This window comes from Pinus tabuliformis, chromosome 8 (assembly GCF_031772625.1).
Source record: "Pinus tabuliformis cultivar Carrire ecotype Pingquan chromosome 8, CPIR1, whole genome shotgun sequence".
Lineage (NCBI taxonomy): Eukaryota > Viridiplantae > Streptophyta > Pinopsida > Pinales > Pinaceae > Pinus > Pinus tabuliformis.
The window spans coordinates 719,443,830-719,453,554 of NC_142294.1; positions in this window are offsets into that span (position 1 = coordinate 719,443,830).

Sequence of the window (9,725 nt, forward strand, 5' to 3'; positions counted from 1 at the left end):
TTGCCATCAAACTTCCTCATAATGATTTTTGGAACATGGTGAGTCTTCGATCCAACATTAGAGTCTATGGAATCATGATTAACATTTCTTTTGTTCTCATCATGAGTTTCCTTTACTACCTTTTCACCATTAGTGACCCTTTCTTGTAGCAACTTCTTCAATTCTTCCATGTCTGTCTTCAAATCTATCTTCAAATTTGCCATCGAATCCTCCATATTAGCTTCCATGCCCTTTATCTTAGATTCCACGCCATTTACCTTAGCTTCTGTTAGCTTTTGTGAGCGTGACATTTGTTGCACTTGTTCTTGTAATTTTGATATATCATGTAGCATTTCTTCCTCTTCTTCATGAGTTATGCTAGAGCTTTCAGGTTCCTTACTAGGTGTTTGAATTTTCTTTCCTCGGGGCATCAATTATCGATAATAATGCTTTAATATGCCCTTTGAATTCCGTTAAACCAAGCTTACACAAAAATAAAAATAAAAACTACACACCTTTTTTAACTTTATAGAAGCCTGATATTGAATCTGATGTATCTCTGTAATTTCGGATCATCCAATTCTGAAATTGCTACCTATAGTAGCCTTCTACGTCCTCTTTCCAATGCCACAAGTCTGAGCCAAATTGGATTCTCCAAGGAAGAGTTATGTGAAATCTCCCACAGTGACTTGCTTTTAGACTGGTTCAGTAGAGCGAACTTGTACGACGTGCCACGAGTCCCTGTTTCAATCTTTGAATCTGGAACACACATACAAGAAAATACAGTCCGTCCTATTTCTGTACCTTCTTACAAAATTTCAATCTGATCCCCAGAGAGAAAGTTATGACGATTTTCCCCAGGTCACCTGTTTTTAATGTAATTTAGGAGTCTGCAAAAAGACCAACTTCCTCAGATCATATCTCCACAGATATCGTGCGAAACGCTCTAAAATTCAGACCCAAGGTTTAGCGTGATTTCTGCTCAAATGGGTTTTTTTTGCGACTTCTGAAACGTCACAGAAAAAAGTTATAGCGAAAATGCCACGATGACCTGTTTGGAGCAGCGAAACCCTAGAATCCAAAGCTCTGATACCAAATGTTATGAAACCAGCTCACAAAAAGATAGAAAAGAGAGATCCACGCCTTAGAATTCAGCCTCTTCGAGGGGGAAACCTCCTTTGCATTACATAAATGAACAATTCTGGGATGATACAAATGACAAAACCTCCTTTCTATATATAGGAGTCTAAGGAGTCACAATATAATCCAGCCGACCTAACAATAATAATATAAAGCCACAAAAATAAAAATAGAGGGATTCTATGGGGCACAGAAATAACAATATGGGGGTAATAGGGGCACAACAATATAAATAGGGGGTATAACTACAATAGTAATGGGGTAATCACTAGTATTATAGGGACCCAACATTTGTTGTAAGCATGCTGCACATAACACAAATGTTCATCCCAAAGCTTAGGATGTTTGCTGCAATATCCTCTGAGTAACCGGATCACTATCCTGTTAACTACTTCTGTCTAGCCATCAGTTTGTGGATGAAAAGCTGTGCTTTTCTTCAGTTTGGTGTCCATCAGTTCCCACGGACTTGACCAAAGCTTCCCCACAAATCGGGTGTCTCAATCAGATACAATAGAAGTGTGTAATCCAAAATGAACCCATACATGTTCAAAAAATAGTTTTGTAGTTTGTTCAGCTGTTATATGTTTATTACAAGGTATCAAAATACACATTTTGTTGAACCTATCCACAACAACATATAGATAATTATGACCTTTCCTAGATTTAGGCAGTCCTCCAAAAAAATCCATGGAAACACCTTCCCAAGGGTGAGAAGGAATTGGTAATGGAGTGTACAAGCCTAGTTTTCTATTGCTGGGCTTGCTTTTAGCACACATAGTACACCCTCTTACATATCTAGAAACTGTCTCATTCATTTTTGGCCAATAACAAAATCTTTGTAGCTGTGCAACTGTTTTACTTACCCCAAAGTGACTTGATATTAGAGAAGTGTGTGCTTCTCGAATTATTTTTACTCTCTCAGTTTGTGGAATGCATAACTTCCCACAATGGTATAAGAGTCGGTCCTTTACATGATAATCCAATTCTTCTATTCGTTTTCCTTAACTTAAAGTTGCATATACATCTTTGAAATCTATATCTTGAGCATATTGTTCAATGTAATTGTCATGTAATACAGAATTATGCTCAAGTATAGTAGATGCATTTATAATGGGTCTAGATAACGTATCTGCAACTTTATTATGTAAGCCCTTTTTATATCCGATGACTAGATGAAATTGTTGTAGAAAACCCATCCATCTATAGTGTATTGATTGTTGCAACTTAGTTTGAGAGTGTAGATATTGAAGTGGTTGATGATCAGTATGTATTACTGTCTCTTTGCCCATTAAGTAATGCTTCCATTTTTTCACACTCTGTAGTAATGCATACAATTCTTTATCATACGTGGGATAGTTAACTAGTGCAGAATTAAATGTCTCAGAATGATAACATATGGGTCTACCGTGGTGTGTCAACACTGCTCCCATGGCATAGTCACTGGCATATGTTTGGATCTGAAATGGTCTTTGAAGATCAGGCAGTGCTAGTACAGGTGTTGTACTAATATTTTCTTTCAAGGTGTCAATGGCTTTCTGCTATGTATTACTGTCTCTTTGCCCATTAAGTAATGCTTACATTTTTTCACACTCTGTAGTAATGCATACAATTCTTTATCATACGTGGGATAGTTAACTAGTGCAGAATTAAATGTCTCAGAATGATAACATATGGGTCTACCGTGGCGTGTCAACACTGCTCCCATGGCATAGTCACTGGCATCTGTTTGGATCTCAAATGGTCTTTGAAGATCAGGCAGTGCTAGTACAGGTGTTGTACTAATATTTTCTTTCAAGGTGTCAAAGGCTCTCTGCTATTTGCCTCCCCACTGAAACACCTTGTTCAATCCTGTTAAAGCATGTAAGGGAGCTGCAATTAAGGAAAAGTTAGAAACGAACTTTCTCCAATATTTTGCAGCTCCTAAGAAGCTTCTAACTTTTGTAGCAGATTTGGGTTTAGGCCAGTTCACAATCACTGCCACTTTAGAGGGATCTATCTTCAATTCACCACCCCTACTATATGACCCAAATAATTCATAGATGTTTTGCCAAATTCACATTTTGAGATTTTAACATGAAGTTTTTCTCTTTTCAGAACATCTAATGTCTGCTTAACATGATTTAAGTGTTCTTCCCATGTTTTTCTAAAAATCAGAATGTCATCCAGATACACAAGAACAAAATCATCAAGAAATGGTCTGAGTACATCATTCATTAATCTCATGAAAGTAGCAGGAGCATTAGTTAAGCCAAAAGGCATAACCAGCCACTCATACAATCCCTACTTTGTTTTGAAAGCAGTCTTCCATGCATCTTGTTCTGCAACTCTGACTTGATGGTATCCACTATGCAAGTCTAACTTGGAAAAATAAATAGCTTCTTTCAATTGATCCAAAAGATCATCTATGCAAGGAAGGGGATAATGATTTTTGATTGTTATCTTATTCAATGCTTGGTAATCAATGCACATTCTCCACGAGCCATCTTTCTTTCTCACCAAAACGATTGGTGACCCACGTGGTGATGTGCTAGGTCTGATGAACCCTTTCTCGAGCAACTCCTGCACTTGCTTCTTGAATTCAACATTCTCTAAAGCGGACAACCTGTACATTCCAATGTTAGGCAATGGAGCATCTTGCTGCGAAATAATATCATGCACTATTTCCTTTTTGGGTGGCAGACCTTTAGGTTCTTGAAACAAGATATCATACTCTGAAACAACCTTTTCTAAATAAGCTTGTTGTTTAGCATTAAAGCCTTCAAACACATTGGTCTTATCAGGTTTCTTTTCCTTTACAGCCATTAGTAAGAATTGTTTACATGAATTTATCATTCTTTTCATTTGCCCTGAGTTTATGAGAGTATAATTATTCTTGAGCTTATGAGCTCTTACAAAGTATTCAATTCCATCTTTAACAAGTAGATACTTGTTCTCAGCTCTATAGAAAATAGCTTTTCTATCATACAAGTAAGGACTTCCTAAAACAATTCCACATATATCCAAAGCAATTATGTCTAACTCAACCTCATCTACAAATGCTGACCTAAAAGAAAACTTGATTTTTCATTGTCTAGTCACTTGTAGTTGTGCTTTATCATTCAACCATCCTAATGGGTATGGTTTCTTATGAGGTGTAGTTACTAATCCCAACTTCTTTACAATTGCTTCAGAAATTAAATTTACTTGTGAGCAACTATCAAACAAAGTATCAATCTGTTGATGTTTTGAAATAACTCGAATATGGAAAATCTCAAGTCTTTTTCTCTCATTTTCTTCATCAATAGTAGATTCTGCGGAATTACTAGTAGATGCTTCAGAATTCTTACCTTTTATACATGTGGCTACAATAGTTGTTTCATCTCCTGAGTCTGACCCCAAATATTTCTGAATAGCTGAAGCAATCTTCTTCTTCTTGCCCTCGAACTTCTTAGGTCCCACCTCTGGATGCAAAATCCAACAATGCTCATCATCATGCCCATCCTTTTTATAGTGATTGCATGAAGCCTTGCTTTTCTGTGCAGTGTTAGCCTTCCTTGCTTTCCATTTCTTCTTTCTTTTCTCCTTATTCTTGCTTGCAGTGGGTTGGGATGATCCCCCAACTTCTAGACTTCCATTATTTCCTCTAGCTTCTAGATGAGTAGCTTGTACAGATACCTCATCTATACTAGTGGGATTAAACATGAGGATAGTGTGCCTCATGTAGCTATGTAGACCACCAATGTACTTCAACAGAGTCTCAGGTGAGTCTAATGAGATTCCTAGAATCAATGCTCTCTTTCTAAATTCCTGAGTGTACCCTTGCACACATTGCCCTGTCAACTGTCGAAGAGTTTGCCAAATCATCATAGCTTGCTGCATGTAGGCCAATGGATAGAACTGCTTTTTGATTGTAGACACAAATTCACTCTAGAAAGAGATAGTCTTACCATGTCTTTTCATGTCAGCTTGGGTTCTGCCTTCCCACCAAACCAAGGCAGTGCCTTAAGACGCAGGCTTGCCAGCTGAATCTTGTTCTTGTCTGAGTCGATAGTCTGCACTCTGCAATAAACATCAATTTGCCTAATCTAATTATCCAGCTTTTCTGCATTCAACTCTCCATCATATATAGGTAAATCAAAATTAACATCTAGTTTAATCAAAGATACCTTCTTGTTATGTACAGGGCTATTAGGAGGTGTGAGGAAGCTTTCTTCTTTCCCCTTGCCTTTTGAGTGGTCATGGAAATGATACTCATCTTCTCCTTTGTCTTGTTTAGACCCTAATGAATCTTCATCCTTATGTTTTCTAAAGTCTTTATACATTTCTTCTACCATGGACTTTATGGCTAGGAAACTATCTATGGATTGAGGTTCTAGTCCCATAGAACCTTCCTCTGACATTGTCTTCCGAGGATAGACTCTCCCAATTTCAGGATTTGTTTCGACCAACTCGCCTTCTCCTAATTTGAGCTTTGATCTAGTTAGCATTCAACAGCTAAAACAACACAAGCTTGTCTAACCTTACTGCCTAGGGCTCTGATACCACTTGATCTGAAAATCACTCGTGAGCGATCTCAGTAAAATAATTATTGAATGAAGGTATTACAAACTCATGTGCTGGTGTGTGTTTATGTTATTTTAGGAAACCAATCAATCAGATTGCAAAATACATAGACACTGGAAAACAAAAAACAGTAAGGAAAACACAGTAAGCAAATGCAAGAACACAACAATTAATAAGGAGTTCACCCTTTTCTCCAGGGCTACATCTCCGACCTAGCTTTTAGTGGCGGCCTTCTTTCATTGTGTCTTTAAAGTAGAAATTTACAATGAGGAGCTCAATTTGAGTCTCCTGAAACAGTTAATGTTTGGTAGGGTGGTTCTTGGATTCCCCAAACCACTAGAGTGCACAAACTCTTTTCCTTGCCAAATCTTAACCTCTCTGGTCTTTAATGGGAGGAGCCTAATGTGGTGCTCAATTCTCGATAGATCCTCTCAGGGATTGCTTGAACCTCTCAATATTTCTATCTGCTCGATGCTGCCTAAGGTCAGCTCAGCTCTCTGTTTTCTGCTTCTTGCTTCACTATCTCTTTCACCTTTTCTTTCACTGTTTTTCTTCTCCTCTCTCGGTCTTCGTATTTTGTTCTGTGTCTGTTCATGGCTTAAAGCCAATTTGTCCTTGACTGTTCGTTTCCTCTTTTGCTCCTTCTGTTTTCCTGATGCTATTCGCTTGGACTTCCCTGCCTCTGTGTCATTTCCAATGTCTCACAAGGAGTGGCCACTTGTCCTCTCACGAACTGCACCAACTCTTCCTTAATGGTTCGGGTCTTCAGTTACACTGTGGAATGACTCATCTGCCGAATCAAATCTAGGGGCCCCAGATCTGACTCATCTACCGACTCAAATCTGGGGCCGTCAGATCTGGGGCCCCCAGATCCTACGACATTCGCTCATTTCACGCGGTTGAATTGCTCGACTGTTAGTGTGCGATGAGAGGCGGTTTTCTCTCTCATCCACTAGACACGCGTCGCACAATGTATGGAATCACTCGTTTTTCACCAAATCCACTTACCACCCGAGGATGCCTCCGATATACTGCTGATTTTGGAGCGCGGGTCCCGCCTTTCGCCTTAGCGCTTACCCTACGGTTTCCCGGCTTCCCATGCGACTGAGCGCTTGGGGATTCTCCTTTTTGAGAGGTTTTTCCCAAATATGCACATAATCGTGCGTCAGAAATTCCCTCTGTTTCCCAATCTGGGCTTCTTAACTCCCAGTTTTGCCTCCTACGCGGTCTCCATGGGCCTCGGTTAGCGCCCTTTGACCGAGGTCCTCGTCGTTCCTTGTTGGTTGCAAAATGCCACTATCTAGAGGTCTTCCTGATCGCTCTGTGTTCATAAATTCGAAATCGGTCCTGATTTGATACAGTCATGGTACTTTGATAATTTTCATGGATCCAATTCGGATCAGCCAAGGAAGCTCAGATCCCTTAAGAGAATAGTCTAGGAACTGAAAATGATTCTCATTGATTAGAAAATTTTCTCATACATAACAGATTATAAGACTGGAGTTCTTAGGATAATTCCTCTACTTGATTACAACTAACTTCCTATATCTAGACTCCAAATCAGCTAGTCGATCCATTTATTTATACAAAATAGATAAGAGGAAACGTCCTTGAAGAGAGGGATGCTTTTCCTCCAAAATCCCTAGAAAGTAGGATATTTCTCCTTGAGTGACCTCACAACTACAAGGAGGAGTAATGATTACTCAAGCTAGCTGAGTTTGGTCATCCTATAGTAGGGAACATGAACTATAATGTTCTCTTGAATGGATTACTTCATGACCTACACCAAATATTCTCAATATCTTGCATAATAAACACATTGGGCACGTAAGGTATGGTAAACACATCTAACCTTACAAAGAATTTATTAAATCTTGAGAAATACATTTTTAAATGTATAAGGAGAGGTTTAATGTGCCTAGGAAAGGTGAGATGGGCCTTATGTTGTACCTAATTAGGAGACCCATCAACGATGACATGGCACAACTCTTATAAGTCCACAATAAGGATTATGCAAATTCATGGACTAACATGACACAACTCCTATGCAAAATCATAGTCTACTTTTATTAAAGGAGATTTTATCAACAATAACTACATTACATCATCTTGTGGGGTCAAAAGTGACCAAGTTACCCAAATCATGCATCCTCTTTCTTTCTACAATAAAACCTAATCAAAGAGAGTCGTAGTGAAGATGTTGGGTTTTTATTCATCAAGGTATCAATGTTTACATCACACTAGGTGGATGGGATTGTTGGACAGTTGGTATTGTCTATCTAGCTAGTGGCGGTAAGTGTGTTGGCATTGATTCAACCAGATTAGCATGGATGTATGTGCTAGCATGATGTTAGGAAAGACAAAATTGATGTCCACTAGGCTAGTTGTGATAGCAACAAATGTTAGAATTGATGTACTTGATGTGTCAAGCTCAAGGGGAGTCCTATGGTTGCAGTCTCTTGTAGAGAATCATCATAGTAGTATATTTACTGGAAAAGCCATAAAATGATGATGATGTTGGTTGGGGAGTTCAAAATTCCAGGCATAAGAATAAGGGTCAGGGTGCAAAGAATGGTAGAGAGTTTGTAGCCATGTTTTAGGTAGAAAATTGCCTCAAGGATTACATCAAATCTTCTCCTTTGGAAATTTATTTGATATTTCTAACCATATGTGGAATTCCATAAATGGATGTTGGGATCACAAGTTATTGATAACCGAAGTAAGGGTCTTGAAGTCCTTAGAATTAGGTTGAGTTTCAGAATTTCGAAACAGGGAAGCAGACCAAATTTTGGAACAGGGAAGCAGGTCAAATCTTGGAACTTCAGAATTTTGGAGGGTGAGAGTCTTGGTACCTCAAAGGGCTGGAATATTGGAACCCTTCAGAACTTTAGAACTTTGGAATTTTTGAGGTCAGAGTCTTAGTCAATTGGAAGGTCAATATATTAGAATTTTGTAACTTCGTAACTTATTAAAAATTGAATTATTTAAAAGCGTCAAGGGTCGTGGGGAGCATATATTAACAAAGGAAATCATTTGCAAAACCAAGGACTAAGGGACCCTTTCTCTCTCCTCGGACAAGACACATGGAAATAGGTGATTGGCCAACAGGATCTTGTTGAGAAATCAATGCTAATAATATTAGTGTTTGATTTCTCTTTCTTGATAATTACATGTGCATTATGTTGGCTTATTTTAATTCTTTATTATATTATATTTTGTCAAGAAACTACCAAATTATGTGTGTATGAAAATCACAAGAACAAGAGACACAATATGTAGGCACTCAGTCAGGGAAAAACCCCTATCTAGGGGAAAACCCAATCAAACTTCTTCCTCCAACATTTAAGACAAGATAATCCAAGACTCTTTGACCTAGACACAAACTTCCTCCAACCACCAAGTCATCCCTTCCTTCTAGCAACTTCGATCTAGACCTTCAACCCTGCAACAATAGAACTTTGACCCAGAAAATCTAGAACTTCAACCTTCCTAGAAAATAGCCTAGCAACTTTTCATAAACGAGAGAAAGAGATAGCCCAAAAACTTCGACTTGTTCTTCTTTTGCAATCCTTCCTTCTTCTCCTTGAACTTCACATTTTTCTACACTTCCTTGTGTATCAAACTTTTTGAGTTGGTGTCCACATATATCGAACTACACTTGCATATATAACCTCTTCTATGGGTCGAATTGTCCTCTTGTAGGCCAACTTCATCAGGCGAGGGCTGACTTGGCATGGAGGTGGAAAATTACATATTTGACTCAATAATAATTCGTTTTACATGATTCAAAATCCCCAGGAGGGTCTCATTGAATGAAAAATGTCTCTAATGACTCAATATAAAACCTATAAGTCTTCAATGGGGAATTTGACCTATAAAATGATTACCCAAGCATGAAACCCATGCTTTAATAAGCCATTGTAATAATAATATAATTTTCTTTTTCATTCTTTGACTCAAATATAAATATGAAGACAAAACCTAGTTACATTCTTCAATACTCCCTCTAAACTAGGGAGGTATTCATAATTTACACATGTATATACAAGTACAAGAAAGATCTC